At 36.3% G+C, this 23,640-nt stretch overlaps 1 long non-coding RNA gene across 1 annotated transcript in view; it reads right to left on the bottom strand.

Annotated features, from left to right (window-relative positions):
• The window catches only part of LOC139802329 (uncharacterized), a 44,803-nt gene extending 24,906 nt beyond the window's left edge, over positions 1–19,897 (bottom strand). Inside the window, exons 1-2 of the long non-coding RNA XR_011728564.1 lie at positions 19,798–19,897; positions 17,830–17,942 (exon numbers count right to left, since the gene is read on the bottom strand). This is a non-coding gene — a long non-coding RNA (uncharacterized lncRNA). The remainder of the gene's footprint in view (positions 1–17,829; positions 17,943–19,797) is intronic.
• Positions 19,898–23,640: the final 3,743 nt, after the last annotated feature.

The following is a 23,640-nucleotide window of genomic DNA, read 5'->3' as shown; positions in this document are numbered from 1 at the left end:
GAATGAGTGATGGTTATTAAAAAAGTGCTCTAAAATTAGATGATTCAAAGGTGTCAGGATTCGTGCCTAACAGACAAGTTTAGCAGATAATGACTGGGGGACACAGAGATACTACTGGTCTAGACATCTCTTCAAATGGAAGCAATTTTCTTTGAGGATAGAAAAAAGAAAGATAATCACAGAACAAAAATACCAAAGAATATTGACCTTCAACTCTGTCAGGTTCGGTTGATTGGATGAATACAGTCTAGGCAAGATTTAGCAGTATCTTAAAATCCATCTTAGTTACCACAGGGAAGACAGGGAAGAGGAGAGTGATTACTTCATCAATTTTTTAACAAATTTTGCAGTTGTAAGAAAAAAAGAAAGTTTATTTTTCTTGTATGGAAATGGAGTGGGTTATGTTGGAGGGTTGTTCACCTAGAACTTCTAACAGTGCTTTATAAAAAGGTCTTTACCACATTTCAAGCAGTGTAATACTGTGGGATCAGAGAACAGCTTCCTCTCACACATTCCTCCTCTTTCACATGTCCTCAGACCTGTTCAGTAATTTTTAGCAGTGCTCTGCATGTTTAGAAGAGCTGCCAATCTGCTTGCCATTAATTCTGAAAAGCTGAAGTACTCCCTGAAGAAAAAAAAGTGACAAATCAATGATCTTTCTGTTCTGATAGATATTTCATCTCATTTCCTTGAGAGCATTTCCAGGTTGTTTGAAGCTCAAACCTGTTTTTTTCTTCACTTTTCCTTAGATAACAGTTGGAATTGCTCCTAAGAATAATTTTTACAATATTAGATTTGCTTACTCGAAGACTGATGTAGCAACACAGGAATGGGTGGCTCTACGTCACCACTCTCCTGTTACCACCTACAAACAAGACTCAAGACTGTGTTCTACTGCACTTCTCAGGCTGAACTGAACCATGTTTTTCTGCATGAAGCAAACACCTTTTGAAAGGCTGAAATCCTTTTTTTAGTTATTTTCTTCATTAGCATGGGCTTCAGTTCTGGAAGTTTGTTTTGGGTTTGCTTTTTAAACCACTTTTTTTCTAACACAGACCTACACTTTTATAATAATAATGCCCCAATAATATGGGGCATTTGCATTTACAACTCTGATTGTAAATGTGTTTAGACTTCCAACTCTGCATCCAAGTGTATGTGTAAATGTATGAAATGCTTCCTATTTTCATGTTTCCATTTTGCTCTCTAAAGATTTAGTGTGCTACAATAAAAAGCAATTCAGTCACCCTGGAACAGGATATCATTACTGTGGTCTAAAAACTAAGTTGCTTGGTTGCTTCAAGCACTAAATAAATGGCATTTGTATGGCTGCACTGAATGCTGATGTAGGTCTGATGGGGCCACCATTCAGTTTTCATTAATGTAAATCATTGCTTGAAAAAACACGGAGAAATTGAATTTTCTTCTGAAAACAGGGAGGTGCATCTTGTAAAGGTGAAAATGACAAGGTTGTTGTCAACACATGTTGAAAAGATGTTTTGAAGAAAGTACTTCAGCTAAGGGCAGAATGTAAAGCTATTGCCTTTTCCAAGGTTCAAAAGCTAAGTAAGAAAGACAGAAGTATTCTTGTCATGTCCCCTTCCTAAGCTGAAAGTCAATAGTAGACAGACAGACATGTGTGAACAGCTTGGTTTGATTTGCTAAATAAAGAATTCTGTGGCCATTATCAGATGTTACCTTTCTTTTCATAAACTCAACTTGATTGTATGAGTGGAAGAAGGGAGAATTTCATGGTGTCTCAAGGACAGTGCTGTAGCTACTACCTGGGTCATGTTTGACTACTTTTTGTTGAGCATTGAAATTTATAAAGAGTTACAATTCCTTTCTATCTCAGGATTTGGAAAAAGGACTCAGAACTGGACTCTTCAACAATACTGGTGTTAAGCTACTGTGGGATTAATCAGTGGGACTAATACAGTACCCCACACCACATTTATAATGCCTTTACATTTATAATATCTTACGCTACCAATTACCTTTTTAAAAAACAAACAAACAAAAGGAGCTGCTCATAAACAGTGTTAATCACAAAAGAATAACCACAGAGATTTTTGTTTCAAGACAGAAGAGTAACAGAAAATCCAGTCACAGTATGAATGTGTGCATTAAAAGATTTTATCTTTTGTATATAGTGAGTATATTCATTATCTCTCCACAAACTTTTTTGATGATAGTCTCTGACTAATTCCTATTTCTAGCAATCCTACACCACATTTGAAAAGAGAAGTGTGTGTGTGGTTATGTTTCAGAAGGGAAATGTCTCAGTCTTTTTCATCTGCAGTTTTCCAATAGTCTAACAGCTGAGGGGCTACAGGATTGTGGTGCTATACACAGCTGTAAAATGTTACTTAAGGCCTCCAGGTATGCAGAGAGCACAGAGAGGTTTGGCTCTGTTTCTTACTAAGGATCAGCTGTTTCTTGTTTCTTGCTAATTGTCAGCTGCAGTGCAAACAGACAGCTTGCAGAATGCTGCAATGGGCTTCACTTGCTGTCTAGGTTCACAGACCAAAAGCCTTACTCTCAAAGGAATAATGCTGGCTTCAGCACAGCACAGATTCCCATCTATTTAGTATAAGGAACAAACTCAGTTTTAATAACCACTCAGGTACCAGAGCATTAGGTTCAGTGTAAGTCCTATGCAGCTGAATTCTGTAATTTTTATAGCTTGTATTCAATTTTTTCCCAACATTTATGTATGTGCTATTTAAGAAGACATTTGTATTTACATAGAAAACAGCACTACCTGTGTTGAAGATATACTCTACACATAAAACAATAAATTTCCCAGGCTGCCTCTACAAATATGACATAAGAGCAAGTATTTTCTGGAAATCTAAAGAGGCAAATTTAAATAGAACTATTCAAGGAAAAAAAAAAAAAAGAAAGAGTGATAGAACTATAATCTTTCACAGATATTTCTCAGACCTAAATGAAATAGTAGGATACCAAGACAAACAATGTTATCTAGGATTTAATAATGCATAATCTGTTTCTTTTAAAGCATGTTTTAAAGTAGTAGACAAGTCACAGATACATTTAAAACTATGAATTGGTACTAACAGTTTCTCACTTGTAAGATTTTAGAAATTATACACTGAATTTACAATGCTAATTGGATTTTCAAAACAGCAGAACTGTGATTCAGTGGGAAATTTTACTCAGAAAAGCAAAAGGCTAAGATTTACCCCCTCTTATCCTTCCTTTGCCAAAACTTTGTTGTGAGAACACTTGATGATTGCAATGAAATCAACCCAAGATTTTACTATAACCAAAACACAGCTACCTAAAATACTGTAAGAAAAAAGGTGTTCAAGACCCTTTAGCAGTAGCACATCCATACGTTTGTTTTTTTTAACCAGTGAACTAATCCCAACCAGCTAAACAGATGGATGGAGGAGTCTGAGGGCAATTAAATAGGTAACAATTTTGACAGTTTCACAATTTCAGGAACACCTGTGCTGATTACTGCACTGTGAATATTCACTGAGTACCAGAGACTGCTCCATAATCTTCAGGGGCTCTTATTTCCACCTGTGTTGTGGTGTCCTAATGGCTCTCCAGTACAGTGATGTGTTAATTATGAAGGAAAAAAATTACATGCAATGGTGCTGTGCTGGCAGACAAGGAAGAAACGAGGATTTTGTTTTCATTTAGAAAACAGCTCAAGAAAGGAAGGGATTGAGCCTCTAAGCTCCTATGAAAGTTACTCAGGGACAGTGACCTGTTTGTGGGTGGAGGACCCAAAGAAACCCCTAAACCAACCTCTAAAATAAGCATCAAAAAACAAGGGTTTGAAACCTCATTTGCAAAGATTACATGGTTAGATCAAGGTATTGTATTCCTACAAATAGAAACTGACAAACATCAGCACAGTACGTGCAGAGAAAGGAGACAACCAGTTGTGGGGAGACCATGTGTGATGGGGCAAAATGCTCCATGAAACAAAATCTGCAGGAAAATCCAAGTTTTAATCAGTTCTACCAAAAATTTTTCCCATTTCTTTTTCCCAGCCAAAGAGGCATTTATGGTTTGTTTCCTGTTTTTCAAAAAACAATATGAAAAGTGAAATTGGTTAATAAATGGTATTTAAAGCTATGCTAGAAAAGGGGGAAAATACCTTGTATAAACAGGTGTTTTCATCAGTTATTTGTTAAGTGTGATTTGAACTATTTTGTCACACTGCAGTAATGAGAATTCCTACAAATCAAACATTTTGTTTTATGACAGTTGCAGAAGTGAGCCTGATGATTTTGTCACATTTCCATGTATAATGCATTATGAACTGTACTCTCTATATTTAATATAGATTACATCTTTAAAGAAATTTTAGAGTGTGTACTGAATTATAGCTTCTTATTCATGACAGTAAATTAATTTGTAAATCCCCTTTCACTAAGCAGTGTTTCACTCTGTACAAGGGAACATGGCAGCATCATAGGAAAAATATTGATGACTGTCAGTGTAATTATTTAGATTGCTTTGGGGCTCCAGATCTTTGGGAATGTTACTTGCTATAGATCTCATTAAAAAAAAAAAAAACAAAAACAAAAAAAACCCCAAAAAACCCCCACTTGATTTAGTAGGAGGGAGAGGTTAAATCAGTCAGTCAGGACATTTGATGAGTGATAAGAATTCAAAGCAAAAGGAAGTAGAAACTAAAATCTGAAAGAAATGGTGAAAGGAAACTTTGAGAGAATACTGTTTTATGAATGTGAACACCAACTACTTCAGCTCAACAGACTGTCCTGTACAGCACTTTACTTGGGGTTAGGGCTATGCCCCACAGGTTCCCCCAAATGTGCCGCCATCAGTACCATTCTTGAGGAATAAACTTTGAACTATACCACTACTGATGTAAGAGCCTAGCAAATGATGGAAGGTTTTAGGCAATGTAAGAAATCTAACTAGAGATAATAAATAAAAATATATGCAATGTTTACTCCAAGTGGTACGGTACCAGTACCTAGCCAAAGGAACTGTTCCTGCATTGGGCTCATTCCACTTTTTGTATAAAGCAGTCTGCTGCTCTCTATAGCTCATCTCCACTCAGGTGAAGCTGGCTAGTCCCAGACAGCAGGTGCAGATCATGCAGCACTCATAGAAGCACCTATTATTACCTGAGAGAGGCCTGATTTGGATGTCTCAGAAACAGCAGCAAATGGAGAATAAGGAAATGCCTGTCAACTCAGCAGGCAGCTCGGTGCAACTCTCTGTAGAAAGTAAAATAGCATTCAGTGTCTAAGCAATGAAATTTCCTTCACAGCAGGGCAGAGCAAACTTCCATGGACAAATCAGCACATCAGGGGAAGGCCTTTCAAGGACTGCTTGTGCTGTGGGACCATTTATAAGCTTTTCTTTCTCTGCTCTCCTCTTGCAGGGAAGAGTTCTGGCTGGAGGACAAGTCAAATGAAAGCAAGAGGCTTCAGAGAGCTCTCTGTTCCCTCCAAAATCTGTTCTGCTACGCATTTTCTTTGTTCTTTCATTCATCCTGCTCCCTTTCTCCCCTCAAGGGAGGAGCAACAAGCTGCAAGAGCAGATGTTTCTAATTTCATTAGACACTTCATGCTGATACACAGAGCTTTACTTCCTAGTTAAGCAATGACAAGGCTCACTGTATCTCATAAGAGTAGCACTAGTCTCTAGAGGGGCTAATACATATATTTAATTGTAAAAAATTCCTATTTCTTGTGTCTGTAGTAAAACATAAATAGCATTTTTATGCACTTAGTTAAGTAACATATTTCTCGATTCTTTTTTTAAAAAGTAAAACCTAACCTTACAAAAACTATGTGCAAAACCTTCATACTGTTTCAAAATATTTCTCCAAACTTAGAAAAGTTTAGAACTGAGTAATTTTAAAAGTGGTTTTTCTAAAATGCAAAGTATAAAATAACTTCAATCCACAGAACCCATTTTTAGTTATGACATCTTTCTTCACCTGCTTCTTTATCCCTCTTGATCCAGTTGGCACATTTTTCTAAAACTTGTTAACACAGAAAAACAGAAAAAAAAATCCATGCATCCTGACTTACAAAGGGCACCGATCTGGCTGGTTGATTTATATCAAAGATGTTCCTTAGATTTTTTACCCCAATGTTAAAGGCTGTGGTTGGTGCAAATGCTGATCTGTCAGCTTCTCAAAAGGGCAAATCCAAGACAGCTCCTGTAGGGAAGCATCATGAGGAGACTTGCATGGGAATGACCCACCCAGGGCTCTGACTTTGGAAATGTGCTGTGCTTTGGATGGGGCTTGGAACAACCTGGTCTAGTGGGAGGTGTCCCCCTCCCCAATGGCTGGTGGGTTGGAAATAGACGAGTTTTAAGGTCTCTTCCAACTGAAACCACTCTATTCCTAAAAATAAAGTGAAAAGACCTAAAAAGCCTTACAAACAACTATGAATTGCTGTAAGTATCTCAGAAACTGCAGTGAGCTTGTTACTCTAAACTGAAAGATTTAATTTTAGGGTTGGCATTGTCAAGCATCAGATCTCAGCGTAAAATTTCTTATGAGAGAAATACTCTGGATCCCTTCTGGCAAAGGAACAGACAGAATAGAGACAGAACATGGTTTCAACTGTCCCAAGGGGATGACAATCTCATTCACAGTATAGTTCCACATTTTAAAAAGGGTTACTTTTGAATAATTTCTCTACATAGATAAGTGAAAAGGATACAGAGATAAACTAATATAATAAGGCCTTTCTAAAAATCACGAAAAACCTCCCCTATAATTTTATCTTGTATTTTCTAATTTTTGTACATTGCAGTAAAGAAATTGAGCATGTTCTGTGGAAAAAAAAACAACCTGTGAATAAAGCATCTTGAATAGGAGAAAAGGCCATTCAGCCTAAAGAGGATTGGCTGTCATAATACATACGTTCCCCTAAGAGGGTATCTAATTGCTTCCTGAATGACAGCAATGTTTGTTCCACCATCCCTACCCACAATGCCATTCAAACCACACAGTCTCACAAGGAATGTGTTATATGAACTGCCTTTCTTCAATTTATATCCTCACCACTATAGTTTTTATTGTGGTTACAGTGGTAAAGGGTGTTGATTTTATAGATACTATTTAGCACGTAATAAACTTCAGTTGTCTTTCTAGCATCTTTTTATTTTCTATCCAGCTCTACTGAATTGTCATTATTTTCCTCTTAAATTTTTTCCCACCTACTTGAATAATTGAACAGCTGTATTCCTCACTTACACTGTGCCTTCACTCGCCCTCAGCTCTCTGTAAGTGCTGCTGGAACAATAAAGCAAAATAATCCCACTGTCTGAGATTGTAGTAAGAAATTAGGGATTATATTTTGTGTACTCTTGACTCAATGTCCAATGGATCATTAACAATGAAACGCAGTAAAATCACAAGTTTTTAGCAGATATATTACTTCAAGAAAAAAAGTTGGTACACTTTCCCATCTTCATGGCATAAATGACTGTGTTCTGTATGAGCACATACTTGTTCATCTTCTTACCTTTTTCATAATAACAAATTTGTAAAGCTAAGTCTAAAATGGTCATAACATTACACACACACACATAAGGGAGATACATGAAATTACTTTCTCCTATCTGCTTCAGCTGGGAATTTCATGCCAATCTACTACAAGCCAATATCCTTCCATAGATTGCATTTGTAGTAAAGTGGATCTTATATTTCCAGAGCTGCAATAAATTGGTTTTGTCCAAACCATTTTCTATATCATCAAACTTTCCCTTAAACATCCCCAAACAACTACACTCTTGATTTTCCTTTAAAGTAATAAAAACCCCCAAAAATCTGAGTAAAATTTTGAACTAAAAAAAAAAAAAGTACTGAATTTTAATCTAAACAGGTGTTTTTTGAATTATAAAACTGTGAAAGAAAACTTAGCGAGTGTAATTAAATCCAAATTATCCAATTTCATGCCTATTAATACTATGAAGTCGAATTGTTTCTTAATCTACTTTGAAGGGCTGTTTTGATATTCAAATTGTCACTACAGAAAAAATGTGGGTGTTTAGTAAGATATCAAGTGGACTTCTGCTGAGCTACCAGAATTCACAGTCTATTTACTGTGAATTTAGAGCCGTATAGTACCCAGCATTTTGTAAAGAGCTTAGAGTTCTGAAAATACTTCTCAGCTGATGATATGTTTTTTATGAGAATAATTGACAAACATTTAGGATATACATAGAAAGAATTTTAAATATGTAGCACAATTATTAGAGGCAAGATGTAGGTACTTATTTGACACCAGAAAACTTCATCCTCTGCCTAGCTTTTGGAAGTCAGACACTTTTTATATTGATAACACTCATTGGAATGACATAAACAGCACAGGGGGAACAGTCAGACTGCAGTAGTTCTGAATGCATGTCTGGTCACATTCTGAAATTTAAATTTCAATTTAAAAAGATGGCTAGGAAGGGAAGTAAGTAGATAAAATTTGCTACTGGTACTCTAGTGAAGGTCAGAAGGAAGACTTTGGGACCCTTGGCCATAATACATGAAACTGTCTAATACTAAATAAAATGCAATCATACACTCCACCTGTGCATCACAAGCATCAAAGGTACTAAAGGATGCTCTGAATTAAGCAAGAACCCTGACCCCCTTTTTTTAAGCTCAGTTATGCCTTAAATTATTAAACTATCAATTTTCAAACATCTCAAAAATTCTGTGTAATAAACAAATTCTTTATATCTACAATGCAGAGTACTGAGAGGGATTTGGTAATAGCTTTATGTAAGTATCTCAATATAAGTACACATCTGATCCATGCAGGAAATTCTAGATGTGTAACTAAACCCCGGCATATCCATTTTAACTGTTTAAAGCGAATTTTTGTTTTCTGAATAGGAACCCATTTATAAAAATAGTAAGCTACAAAATGTCAGCTACAAATGAAGATGCTGCAACAAGAGTGAGATCCATCATCTTGGTAAAACAAGTATTACCCATGACCAAGGTTAATTTCAGAGTTATTTTAAAACTTGCAACTAGAGACAAGTGCAATATCCCTTATCTGGTGATGACATCTAATACTTTTATTGAAGAATCTAGTCAACTCTGCAGATCCTAAAATATCAGCCAAAATCCACATTCTCTATGGGGGTATTAGGAAATCAAACATCTTTGCCTGAATAACATGACTGTTTTTCTTTTTTTTTTTCAAGTCCAGAAGATCATTCAAAGCTATTTATCTCAAGAATCCCCATCTAGATAAGTAAAATACAAATGTTTAGTTTCTTGTGTTGTCACTTCATAATTGTACCAAAGTTTTTAGTAACCAACGATTTGCAGAAAATCAGCAAGTAGGAAAAATAGAGATGTATTGCTCTGTAACCAAAGCTAGAGATATAAGGTTAAAAAGGACATAATGAAGCTTGGAAAGAGCTACAATGTAAGAAAAAAGCAGTTGCACAGTAAATTTACAAAATACTCTGAAAGTGATACAGCCACTTCTTGCATTCCATTCCTATATTCATATTGTTCCTTTATACTTAACCTGGAAAAATCACAAGCAATTCACTATGAATTCACTTCTGCCACTCATACTCTCACAAAGTGAGTATTATGTATTCTATTTAACTCCTGCTGCAAGTCACAGACAGTTTCTATTTACAGCACCACGGTAAATAAAACTAGATTAAGGTTTACCTCTGTATTTACATTCTTATTTTTGACTACACCAAAGAGTATAAAATACTGTCTCAGTGATTCTCGGATGCTTACTAGGTCTTGTAAATCACCCAGGTGCTGTTGAATTAAATGGGACCTATGCACTTGCACACACTTCCACAGAGGCACTTAAGAACCTCTCTAAAATATGTTTTGAATGGAAACAAGATGCCCAAATGCCTCATATAGCTCTGTTGCAGGCATCTTTCACATTTGTAGGCTTCAAACTACATCAAAACAATGTTAAAATTTACTAGTTCATGAACAATATTCACACCTTAGATGATGTGTATCATTTCAGATTCCATATCTCTGTAAAGTGTATTGGGAGGGGGAAGACCTTCATGTAACCTTGACTGAATACAGTGTTTGTACAATATATGCAAACCCCAACAGGAAAAGTGAGGGTGAAGATTATTGAGCACAGAATCTTTCTAGTGAATCATCATGACAGAAGCACCTCTCCTCATTCATTCTGAGAGCAGTGTGCAGAATTCTCCACATTTCACCTCTCTTACCTGTATGGGAAGGTTTAATGGTTTTACAACACCTATGTTTCAACTAAAAAGAAGCTTCTGAGAAACAAACAAGTTAAGATCAACAGCATATGGGCTAGTACAAGATAAATTTCATGGAGCTCAGCAGAATTACAGCACTGCAGAGGCCAAGGGAATATATTCAAATGTACTGCAAGTTATGTTATAAAAGCTGGATTTAAAATTCTTCAGTGATGAAACTGCTCCTACTTAGTGAATGGCAGCTGCTCTGAATTAATTTTTATTGACTAAATTTCCTCTTCCTTCACACGCACAAAAAATCTTTTAATTTAGAAGATATGTAACATCTATAGCTATACCATCTCCATCAGAACAACTGCAAGATGAAAGCAACCACAAGATGCCAGCACCCATTGCCACCTCCCTGAATCAGATTGGAATTAGTCTTCTAGAAACAAAAAAGGTTACCTCTCCATTACTTCCTTTGACCCTTGATTGTCTCTGATCAACATTTCCACAGCAAAGTCGATTTCTTCTTTTGTCATTTTAGCAATACACAGTCCTGCCTAGGACACTTTTTACCTCTTTCCATTTTCAACACCCCGTTTTTCTTCCATTCACTTTTTTTAAGGTTCAAAAACCGCACAAGATGACTTGCACCCATCATAAATAATGAAAGGAATTATGGAGGATACAATCACAGAGCACACTACAGGTAAATGATGGATATTTCTGCAGACCCTCTGAGCTGGGAATAGGTCTAAAATGCTCCAGAGCCTGAGCAAGTACTTCTGAATGTGAGCTAATAGAGTCAGACACTCAGCATGCAGAAACCGTTCACATCTCCACTCTGAACAGCTGGATAAAACACCCAGGAAAATGACCCAAGAGCAGAGATATTTTATTTTTAGAAGTTGTTTTAGCAACAACTCTAAAAAAAAAGTGCATCAGAAGTAGAAGTTATTTTGACTGTATAATAATGAAAAGATAACATAGTTGCTCAGATATTCAAGTACAGCTTAGATTCCTAATGGCTTTAAGAAGATTTTGGACAATTTATACCTGTCTTGCTTAGATAGGACTGCTCACCTGGGTAAAACAAACAGCATTTGGCTACTTGTTTCCTATTCCCTCAGTACAGTTTTGCAGCAGAATGAGTCTCCACTGCACAAAGCTGAGCTATCCTCATCAGGAACTGCATTATCCCAGCTTTCTAGTCACATTTATATGTTTTTGTTTACACAGAATACAGCACTTTGAAATTAAGAATGTTGATTATTTCTTTTTCACATTCAGATGTTCCTAATGTTTTACTTTGCAGTATCTTGGGTGAGTTGATGTATATATTCTAAGTGTGCTTTCCATCTTATATAAAATGAAATCAATAATTAGAATTGCAGAGTTTTCTTTTTATTGCTTTGTGCTTTTATTTGTTGGTGTTTTGTCGTGTGTAACTGTATATCTGACACCAAACTGTACTTGATGCCTCTTTGAAGCTTTAATTGCCAGCTTCTTTTCCCCTTCTGGTTTTCTATACTTTTTAAGAGTTCATTTTTCCAAAACAATAAATCCCACTTGTTGTATTTGTTTTCCAGATGGATAAAATCATGTCCCGGTTACCCTGTTCAACAATATACAGTGTTATTTTCCTATCATCTGCACTAAAACAGTGAGAGATAACACATAAATAACTGTATTAACACTAAGCATGTTCATTAAGTGCCTCATTCTGAAAATGTGTTACAGCTGGCCACTTATACTTGGCTGAAAATCAAATAATACAGGACAAGCAGAAAATAAATAGCTGACTTTGATACGAAATTCAGATAAATAATTCCAGGCTAATCTATGGACCAGTTACATGAATGAGATGAGTAAGACAAAGTCCTTGCTCACTGAACTCAACTTGTGGAATCAAAGCCTTACTTCTGGAGAGTAACTTGGGCACATAGTGTGGAGTACTGAAAATGTTATAGAAAATGGTACAATTGGTACAGAGTTGGATTGTCAAATCACAAGAATAGAAGGCTTCTTAGTATGCACGGTGATAGAGGGGAGGTCTGTATTGCAGGATGCTGGGTATCACTTTTCTTCTAGCTGAATTTACTATCTAAAGTCAAGTGTTGACAAAAACTCATGGATTTTAGACCTCCAATGCCACCCAAGGTACTGGAGCAGCAATGAAAATAACCTGATGCTCCATGCTGTGGCAATTCAAAATTTATTTTCCTAAAACTTCACAGCTCAGTGTATTACTACCTTTCTAAGCTAAGACATCTTTGTAATGATTTTCCAGTTTAAGAGACATATGGTAGAATAAGAATGTTTAAAGAAGAGGATAAACTCCAGGGAGATAGATGGAGAAAAAATATCTAAAGCTACCAAGCTTGTGATTGTAATATTCAGTTTGCTAATTTCTGACTTTCTTTGCAAGCACAATAGTCAAAAGTCAATATTGTCAATACAGTCCTTAGATCACTTATTCCCACCAGGTCTTCTTCTAAGGTGTCTACATTTTCTCTAATCATGCACTGAAATCAGATTCTGTGTTGTTATTTACATCTTTTTAGATTAGAGTTCTGTAGTTGAGTTTTTGAATCCTTCTTGGATGAGTTTTTAGTCTACTTCAGTCACTTCTTAATTCTTTATTTGTTTGTTTGTTTGTTTTTTAGAGAGGATGGCACAATTCCAGTACAGGAACAGAGTTTAAACTCTGAACCTGCAGTGCTAGGTCCAGGATAATGCTTACAGTCTGGACTTAATGCACTATATGCTTTCATCTAATTAATTTTTCTATGGGTCTAGATTTATTTATAGCTTTTGCGTGTTGCATAATTAGTAAGCTTGGGCCTCATTTTTATTCACTTTACTCTAATTTTAGTGTTATTTACTTCATAGGCATCAATGATGTTACTTCCTAGCATATCAAGATTAGACCCTGCACTATTAATACACTATAAAAATATTGCAAGGCTTTTTTAATGCATTCAGGACTTATTTCAGATGTGCACTTCTCATTTGCATGAGAGAACAGTCACTCCCAAAGTGTCTTCAGCAGCTCTAGTTGGTTTTATTGCTTTAAGGTGAAATGGCTTTGTTGTGTTTCTAAGTTTATTTCTCATTAACACGATCAGTTGGTATTAAAAAAAAAATCACAAACAATTAAAATCTGTATTCCTTAATGGGATAAATTCATATCAACATAAACAATTTGTTTCATTAGGAATATCTGCTATTAGATCCCTGGAGATATCAAAGCATCTAAATCAATTTCTTAAGCAATTCCACATCACACCCACTTTCAAATGTTAGTGGCTCTACTAAATTAACAAGCTTCAGATTTGTTACCTTCAGCAAAAAGCTGAGGGGTAAATTCAAACAACATACCAATGCTTCTGTAGTGTGTTGCACTATCACTTTTTGTGTCTCCAGGGCTATGACATTTTGTTTTCTGATTGGATTTATTTACTCAATCTTTGTAGATGGATAAGCAGGTACCTGCAGGTCAGATCTGCTGGTTACAATAGATAGCTTTGTTTTGTATAGAAATTCTACTCTATAAATAGCAGCATATAAATAGACTTTTAATCTCTGCTGTAATGTTTGTACACACTTATCTTCCTTTTATTTCATACTCCTAATTAGTTGCAGTTATCTTACATTCAGTAAGCAGACAAGTGATAATTATAAGAATTCATAGACTGATTCTAATCTACCATTTCTCAGTTTTACACCAGGTTACATCACTGAGTTTCCCAGGATTAATTCAGAAGACCAAAATCAGAACTTTATTGCTTCATCTACATCACTATCTCTTTCGAAAATTATAGGTATGATGAATATGAAATAATTTTCAGTGTTTAAGAATTATCTTCATTGTTCTCTTTGTTGTTCTACATCAGTTATACTGAACATAATTAACGATCTTTCAGTGTGCTTAGGAGACCATCCCCTCTGTGATGTCTGTTCCAGTAAATTCTACAGTGCCAGGAAATGTTGTCCAGCCTTGAGGCCAAATGGCATGGCATGCTTGTAAAAGTCTTTTCAACTACAACTTCTCTGTGCATGATGATATTCAAACTGCCTTGGGGAATGACCTCTGGCCTGTGTTCATCTCCAGAACTGGATTCCAAACTGGAATTTTTTGGAGAGTGCCAGTTGGTACACGTCACCATACAAGATGGTATTAGTTCAACAGTAAGTGGAACCTGCTATGGCACAAGTTATTTTGTCAATATTTATACAAGCAAGCTTCAACCCAAAACTTTAGGTGCAAAAACTCAATGATACTGGAGACACAGAAAGATGTCAGAAATAGTCAACAGTCCACATAAGAAAAATTAAATTCAATTTACTCTAGTGCAGCCCTAACAATGATAAAATTATTTGTGGAATTTGAGGACCTTTTTTTTATTTCTTCCTTCTCATTCCCACATCTGTTCCTCAATTGCTGACTGTGCAGCTAATCTGTCTCTGCCTCCTTCAAATAACCATCTATTAAATAACAGTAAAAAATAGATTCAAAGACACTTCTATCAACACAGAGAACCCTCAGCATTAAGACTTGCAGCAGATATCAAACAGGTCCTTGGTCTGTGAATCTTCCATCTCTTTTCCTATCAGCTTTGGGCTGTGAGGATACTTTTCAAGGCCTACATCACATTCTTTTTAGTGAGAGAGAGAGGCAAAGGAGATGATAAGCAGGTCACACAGTTCTGTTTCTGAGCTCTGTATTTATACTTGTCAAATTAAATCCTGGGATTGAGCCATCCAACTCTACATTTTTGGACTGTACTCTTTTTGACACTGTTCTGTCTGCAAGATTCAAGCCTTCCCTTTGCTTTTAAAAACAAAGAAAATTAAAAGTTCCCATTTTCCTCTCACCAGCACCAATTTAGCATGTCATGAGGGCTATTTTTTCCTCACCTTTGCAGGAAGGCTGAATGACCAGAGATGAAAAAAAAGTCATCAATTCTTAAAGGCCTACCACCCTCTGGCAATTACATCATTTATTGCTCTTCCTTATTTCTCTTTGCCTTCTCTTTTTTTTGCTCTCTGTTTTTTCCACTTGCCTTGGTATTCAGTGGTGTGCTTTAAACAAATATAATTTAAAAATCTTACAAAATTTATCTGGCTTCTGTAAAACACCAATTTATATTTTATGCAGAATACAATAACTCATATTACGCAACAAAGCCTTCTAAGTACCTACAGGGAACTAAATTTTGTGACAGTGCTGTCAATAGAAACGGTGCTGATCCTCTGTCTTGTCTGAACTATAGCAAAGTTCACAGCCTAGAGCTTGGAACCTGTTTCAGCTTAAGCCATCAGGCTTTCCTTTAGGAGCTGCATCATGTTTTTTGTGTATCTAACAAGACCATAGCTCAGTCATATTAGTTAGCCTCTTCACTGAGATGGCAGAGAAGTTATTTGTGTGTTCTGAGCAAACATTGTCTACTGATCAGAGGAACATGCAGTTCTATTTGCCCTATGGACCAGTATGACAACTCTCATAACTAGGAGCACATCAAAGCCCTTTTCTGGCTCAATTATATACTTTAAGCTTTCTAAGAAGAAAAAATGCTCCCACTATCTTCCTGCCCTAATGAAGTACAAACAACCAGGCCACTAAAACATTTAATCCTCAAAAAGCAATTTTTACTCTTAAGAAAGTCTTCATTCTTTAGCACATGCGAAAGGAAAAGAGATATTTTCCTTAACAGAATCCCATTTAATAATTTCCTCTGGTCATTAAATATCAGACACTTCAAGTGTGAAAACTAGATCTGTATTTGCATTTTAAGATCTCCTACTGATTAATGCTCTGATTAATGTATGCTTCATTGTCAGTTTAAAACCTTCTTATTGATACTGCCTTTCTATCAAAAGTTGTAATTAATCACTCATAACATATTTGGCACTGTAAACACTTCTCAAGAACTTCTTAAATGCTAAATAACCTTCTCAATATAAAAAAAGATTTCTTAGCAAAACATTTAGAGGCTTTAACTCCTCCCACTACCAACTAACCATTACAAATTTAACAGTTCAGACATCCTACCTGCAACAATGTATCAGCTATTTGATAGACAGTATATAAGAATACCTTTCATAAATGAAAAATACTTCATTTGTTCACCATGCCAAGTGAACATGAGTTTAAAACCATTATCTAATTCTTATTGCTTAATCTAGTAAAACTGCTGTGTCAAAGTTATTTTTTTTCTCCCCCAACAATAAGATACATTGAAATATTGATGTCAAGGTTACTTATCAGTACATTGTCTTTCAGTAAAATTCTTGGCATTTCTTCTGTTATTAAACAGAAGCAAATTCTGAAACAGGAGGGACTACTAATTATGCTTCCATTTTATATCAGAATATGAATTTAACAATATTTTTGTGGAAAAACAAAAAACTGGCAGACAAATAACTCACAAATGACACTAATGAGCACTGGGAGATGGAGTGGAAAGGCTTTAAACGTGTCCCATTATTTAGCAGGATAATTAAGAGCACAGCTCTACCATGGCATTTTATTACAGAAATAGATAAGATCCCATCTTATTGCAAGCAGGTGTTGTAATGAAGCAAAGCAAGATCATTTTTATGAGGTTCTTCTGGTCTAAAAAAGATTGCAAATTTCTTCAATGCTACCTGAATTTTAAAAGTAAGCACATAGATCTCGGGAAACAAAGGAACAGCAAAATATGTTTTGTAAAACCACTTCCAATACTGTTGATTCAGGTTATCCCCAGAGAAATAAAGAAAAGAACATTTGTTCTCTCACACCTTATAAATACAGTTTGGTTTCTCACAAATAAATGTTTGGTTTAAGCAGCTCTTATCAAACAGAACTCAGCATACACAAATGGCATCAGAGTTTAATAGAAACCAAGCTTCAATACCAGAATATTTACAGTAAAAATATGGTTTATGAGATTTCAATTCATTATGAAGCCTTAATCCTCCATAAGCATTGCCACTGAACTTTTGTAACATATTTGTCATGATTTGATGCTTTTTCCATTAGCATTTAACATAAAGTGCTGCAAAACACAAATAACCCCACCTAGTAATCTACTAAAGATCTAGCATTAAACTGAGTGATGCAATACCTACAATGGTGCAATTGCAGGAAGATTCTGGGCTAATGTTCACTGATTATGAACTTTAAAAGTATATACAGGACTCACAGGGAAGAAAACTATAATATCTGATTACCTAGGCCACAAGCTGTGAATATTTTCTGTAGCACTGTAGAAACGTATTACAGTGAAACATGAGAGGCTGGATATTTTTTGAGTTTATTTTAAGGTGAAGATAAACACACACTTAAAGGAAAATATATGAATATAGAAATGAATAACTTCTGGCTTTCAAATACAGGACCTGAAAGTTATCCATGAAAATGAAAACAGTTCTGGAAAATTTGGACAGATATTACACCCTGTGGATTTACATTTAGAGGCAGATGGTAAGATTTTGATTGTTATTTCTTGAGGTAGAAAAAGACTCTAATAAGATGGCCATTTGGATGGCAAGAATAAATCTCATAAAAAATAAAAGGGTTACACAGACAAAAAAACACTGAAAGAAGATAGAATAATTATCTAAGAAATGGATGACAGAGACACTCACCTTACCAATGACCTGCTGGTGGATGTTAACTCACATCAAGCTAGGCTGTCCTGTTCCCTAGGGTGTAGTACTGTCTCAGCCAAATTTCAGCCATCTTTAAATCTTCATGGGTTCTAAAATTGTACATACAAAAAGGAGACCAATTATATTCCATCGTTCTATGCTTTCATTGCAGTCAGAGGACAAATCTGCTCTGATGTAGCATTTTTTTTCCATGTGTCTAGAAAATTCTCCAGATTTTTTTTTAAATCAGGAGCCATGCAGATGCCAGCCCTCATCTTTCCCAAAAAGCCATGACCATCCTTTAGAACATAATGAAGTACTGAAGTCATTCTTAGTACCTTCACAAAAATAAGCCTGTTTCAGCAGATAGACATTAAACAATGCTAATTAGCTTTATATCAACAGTTTTGGCTAGAATTATCCAGAAATACAAATGGTAATATTTGTACATTGTATCTGTGGAGAGAAAGAACATTGTACCATGACACTTTTTTTCAAAAAATAATTTTGAGGAAGCAGAACCTTTACTCATTACTAGTTTATATTTTTATACTTGTCCACCACTGTATTCTCCAGTGTCAGTAATCACTGAATGACAGAAGGATTGTGTAGGGTACCTGTATCACCTAATAAATATAAAAATGGCTTGATATCATCAAACCCCAGAAAAGTTTCTGAACCTGGGAAGCACAGATTCATAGGCTTATGATAGCTTCCTCTTTTTCTGTTTTCCTTTATTCACTGGGGTTTGAGATTCGTTACACTTAAAATCTGAGGAAGTTAGGTGGTGAGATGAAAAAAGGAGAGAGATACAAAACGAAAGAAGTGTGGAAATTGAAATTTAAAGCATAGCTAATGTAGTTTGGCAGATTTCACTGCAAATCTATCATGGAAAAAAAAAACCAACAAAAAAAAACCAACAAAAACCAAACAACCCAAAAAAATAAAAAAGAGTAAAGTACTGCAGTATGTAAGAAACAGCTTCTGAGATGGTCTTGATTTTCTACCACCCTGCATGGGGAATGCTATATATTTGAAAGAGCTTGAAATTATTCATCTTTATACAGAGATTAAAGGAAAAGCAATGAAGCGTGCCAACCTGCAACTTCTTTTACTCCTTTTAGTTAGGGGAACATGTATCTCTTCTACAAAGGATGCAGAGATCTGGAGAAAGCTCCAGTGGATCTTCTAACATTGAATACTTACACTTCCACCTTGCATTTCCAACAAATACCATGGTGCATTGCTTGCTTACTTCTTTCGCTTCTGTTCACTGTGAATTTTTGTTTCTGATGGTCCACTTAGCTTTTACTAACACTTTACAGGGAAAACTGCCAGTGATATGAGTACATCAGATCTTGAATGCGCATTGCTGTGAACTGGGATGAAAACATCTCACTGACCTCCTGATGCCAGAAGGAAAGTTTCAGTAATTTTAGAGTGGGTTTACATTTTATGGCTCTTCACAGAATTCACTTCTTGAAGACATTTTAGCATAACAGAATCATAGAATCACAGAACCATAGAACTTTCAGGGTTGGAAGGGACCTTTAAGATCACCCAGTTCCAATCCCCCTGCCATGAGCAGAGAAACCTCCTCAGGTTGCTCAGAGCCCCATCCAGACTGACCTTAAAAACTTCCAGGGATGGATGGGGCTTCCACCACCTCTCTGGGCAACCTGTGCCAGTGTCTCACCACCCTCATGGTGAAGAACTTCTTCCTAATTTCCAGTCTAAATCTCCCCTCCTCTACTTTGAATCCATTCCCCTAGTGCTATCACCACCTGACAGCCTAAAAAATGCCTCACAAGATTTCTTGTAGGTCCCCTGCAGATCCTGGAAGGCTCCAATAAGGTCTCCTCAGAGCCTTCTCCTCTCCAGACCGAACAACCCCAACAGATCTTGCTCAAGGTGCTGAAGAATTTTAAAAGAAATAGAAGAATTTCAAACTTATTTAATACAAACCTTTTGTGCCAGCTGCAGGTGCTGAGGTGTTGGCAGTGAGGGGGTGAGGGGGCAGTCTGTGTGGGAAGCCGCCAGGGGCTGCCCGGTACTGGTTCCAGCCGGTTCCAACCGGTTCCTCCGCTCAGGCGCTCCCCTCAGCTCAGGCGGGAAAAGCAGCTCTGAGTGAAGCGCAAACGTGGCAGGAGTGAGGGGAAAAGTGTGAGGAACAGACCTGGAAACAGGGAAGGAGAAGGGTTCCAGACCCAGAACACAGACTGCCCCGCAGCCCCTGGAGTCTCTTGTGCCTGTAAGTCATTTTCTTGTCTTCATCTCACCTCTTACGCATTAAATTTTTCATTTTTTTTCCACATTCTCCTGCTGAGAGAGCCTGAGAGAGCAGCAGGGTGGGAGCCTGTAAGCTGCCTGAGGTCAACCCACCACAACTTTCTTTTCCGTTTCTGACTGGCAAATCACTTAATCTTAACAAATTCACATCCTTCTTTTAAACCACAATGTTATTCTAAATCAAGACTTCCCAAGAAGCTCTTGTTTTCAGCTCTTCAGTGTTTCCAAGACACCGTAAACAGAAGCTTTTACCTGTTGAGGTTGAGAGAAGACCCAGCACCAGTGGTCTTAAATCTGCCTTTTCACATAAAAAGAATTATTTCCCATTTGAATTTCATTAAATTTGTTTTTCAACAGACTGCTTCTTTTGCACAGTTACTCTGAGAATACATGTTTCCAACACCACGTAGTCTTTGGGTGAGCTTTGGAGAACCCTGAATACTTAACTGTTATTATAATATAAATTTAGGATGTGGTGCCATTTAAAAGCTTGAAACAGTAATAACTGAGAAATTCCTCTATTAATTTGCAGCTAATGTTTTGTTTCACACTTTATTGCACACTGTCTTCTCTCTGTATCCATTAAGCATGTTATAAGCCACAGAGAAAATACTAATTTTTGTCCGTGGGGAATAAAATAGTCTAAAATTTTACATTTACTGTATTACTTCATATCCTATGTGGTCATTCTTTCTTACAGTAATAGTTAGCAATAATGACTTTGTACTAATAAACATCTAATAATGACCTGAATTAAAAAAAAAGTTCCCAAATTATCCAGCTCTGTTAGTACAGTAAATTTGCTGAAATGCATTAACCATTTAAAGCATCAAAACATGATACAGAACTTATGGTGGTTTCTGCAATCCTTTCTTTTTTTTTGGCACACTCCCATCAGAAGCACAGTGTACTGAATTTTACCTCCCTATAGGAACAATATTAGGGACCTGATTTAGCCAGGTTTGTGTAAAACACTGAGAATTATTTGCTATACAAATTGAACATTATTTGTTAAGCTGCAGTGTTCAACCCTCCTTTTCTTATTGGTAAGTTTGCATTCTTCTAGTTCTCCTATGATAACATCAAAATACACTAAAGTGGCAACTGAAGTCAGGAAGGGTGTGATTCAAAATACTGAAGTGGAAAAATGGTATTGCAAATACAAGCATGAACATTACACACAAGGATGAAAACATACTTCACATATGCTGCAATATATATTACTGAACAATTTTCTTTTTAATTTGAAAATACATACCACAGAACCCTGAGGAAATCAAACAGCCAAAACTGCTCACAGTTACTTAATATTAAGGCCCTACCCATTAACAGGTTTCTCTCAGCTGTAGCTCATTTCAAACCTCTTTTTCTCCACACCTTCCTTTCATATCAATGACATTATTCCAGCTGATTTATGCACTGAGGAGACACACTTCATCAGGTTAGATTAATTCTCTAACTCCTGAGTGCTCTTAGAGGCAGATTCTGGCTCTGTGCATACCAGCTAGCCAGCTAAGGTTAGAATCTGACATGACAGAGACAATTTCTGTACTTCACCACACTTTTTATTCTATGGTCAGAAGCAGAGAAAGAACTCCCAGACTGAATCCTAGAACCCCAGGTCATCAACTCACAAAATTAAATCAGAAACTATCTAGCACTAATATGAACACCTGATTCAGTAGCTCAACAGATTGCTTTAGTAGAGGCATAACATATTTTGACCAATCTGTAAAGGCATTTCAGAAATATTCCCCAACTGCATTACTGGAATTGTCCTTTCAGAACACAAGAGACAGGGCAGTTCTTATGATTAATTTTAACATCTCTTTAACCATCATTAGAAGAAGGTGATCAGTTTATACTTCAAATTGGAATTATGAAATCTCACTCATGTATGTAGTCAAGTTAATTTTCTCTACCAATAGCATAATTCCTGATGTACAAAAAAGACAAATATGTTCAGTAATAAACTATTTCAGCTGCTCCTAGTTAAGTTTTTAGGAGATGTGTGCAAGCTAGCATGGGTTAAAAAAATGCTAGTGATGGAACCAGCAGGAATATGCTTTAAATGAGTGAGTTTAATTCTATGGCTTTCTTGACACAAGGGTGACCTTCTGGAAATGTTTTAGGCAAATTCATATTTTATTACAGCACTAACAGGATCTGCTGCCATGGTTCAGTATTTTTATCAGCTTTTAACTGTGTTCTTATGTTTATATTTCAGTACATTAACATCTTTGAGGTTAATGGATTTCCAAAATAAAATGCTAATATTGAAATCTGGTCTAATTCAGTCGGAGGTTATGAATTCTCCATCAAATTCCTCTATCTTTACTGATGTTCAAGAGCAGTCCTGCTCTGTATGAGTAACACCTACCACAGAGTAGTCCAAGGCTGCCATTCCAGGTCATTATGAAAGACAGCTGTTAAAAAATAATAGGCAAAGAGCAATGGGAAGGTGGTCTTTTCAAGGAGATGTCAAAATCTGGAAAAGTCACCTAACCTGCTGAAATATCTCGCAATGTTTCAATTCCTCTTATCAAATGAAAACTTGTTTTGTTTTAAATAACATCTTGGGGTCCTTACATAGCTGTAAATCTCTCCTTTTTCTCTGCAAATACCAGGGAATTAATCTAATCTATGCTTTGCCAGGAGTGGTAGGGGAATTGCTTGCAACTGCTATTTTTTTTCCATGTAGATCTTGCATCATTCCATGTCTTCTTACTGAGGGTGACAAAGCACTGACACAGGCTGCCCAGGGGGGTTGTGGAATCTCCATCTCTGAAGACATTCAAAACCCACCTGGATGCAATCCTGTGCTCTAGGCAATCCTGCTTTAGCAGCAGGGTTGGACTAGCTGATCTCTAGAGGTCCCTTCAAACTCCAATGATTCTGTGTAGTTCTTGATCAGCAAGGACAATTTCACTATCATCCTTTTCAATTAATCATTAGAAATTGTTATGAGCAAGAAAATACAAATCTTTGCAATATTTGCTATTCAGACCATAATCTTATACTCAGTGCTCTGTTGTTTCTTTCTTGGTCATTACATAGTACTTTAGAAAAGAGCATGTATTTCTTTACACATTTTAATATATTTTGTAGAAACATGGGCTTTAAGGAAAACTAACAGGCCTGGTAGGATCACTCTAGATGATGAGGAACAGAGACAGGACTACCATGCCTTATGTGACTTTAGGCACAACTAAAAGCAGCTGAAGGATGTTTAAGAAGAAAATATGGCTAAAATAATTTTTAAAAACTGTATGTTTTGTGATTTGAGCAATACAGAGTGTTTGGAAGATGGAGTTTTCTACGATGTCCTACTGGGAATAGGCTCATACACAGCTGCCTAATGCTTTGTGAGGTATATAAATAGGGTGACACGTTACAGCTAAATTGAAGAGAGAAAACTTAAGCTTAATGCTTTAAATCTTGTTGCTTATAATATTCTTAGGTGATATATCTACAGCTGAGATCAATGGAAATTGAAAGTTACCTCATTATAGAAGAGGG

The sequence above is a fragment of the Heliangelus exortis genome, chromosome 14 (genome assembly GCF_036169615.1).
Source record: "Heliangelus exortis chromosome 14, bHelExo1.hap1, whole genome shotgun sequence".
Taxonomy (NCBI): Eukaryota; Metazoa; Chordata; class Aves; order Apodiformes; family Trochilidae; genus Heliangelus; species Heliangelus exortis.
The sequence above is the reverse complement of the archived record's forward strand: the minus strand, read 5'-3'. Positions and strand labels throughout refer to the sequence as shown.